The sequence below is a fragment of the Lithobates pipiens genome, unplaced genomic scaffold, assembly GCF_037356315.1.
Source record: "Lithobates pipiens isolate NorthernLeopardFrog02 unplaced genomic scaffold, aLitPip1_a1.2 Scaffold_10, whole genome shotgun sequence".
NCBI lineage: Eukaryota > Metazoa > Chordata > Amphibia > Anura > Ranidae > Lithobates > Lithobates pipiens.
The window spans coordinates 78,329,884-78,330,187 of record NW_027507686.1 but is presented as its reverse complement, the minus strand read 5'-3'; positions in this window follow the sequence as shown (position 1 = coordinate 78,330,187).

Genomic DNA, 304 nt, shown 5'->3' with positions numbered 1-304 from the left:
TCATTCACATAGGGTGCGGGGCCGGTATCCGGGGGCCCCCTTATTAAAGGGGGCTCCCGGATTCCGATAAGCCCCCCGCCCGCAGACCCCGACAACCAACGGCCAGGGTTGTCGGGAAGAGGCCCTTGTCCTCATCAACATGGGGACAAGGTGCTTTGGGGTGGGGGGGCCGCACGCCCCCCCTCCCCCAAGGCACCCCCCATGTTGAGGGCACGCGGCCTGGTACGGCTCAGGAGGGGGGGGGCCGCCCGCTCGTCCCCACCCCCTTTCCTGGCCGGCCGGGTAGCGTGCTCGGATAAGGGTC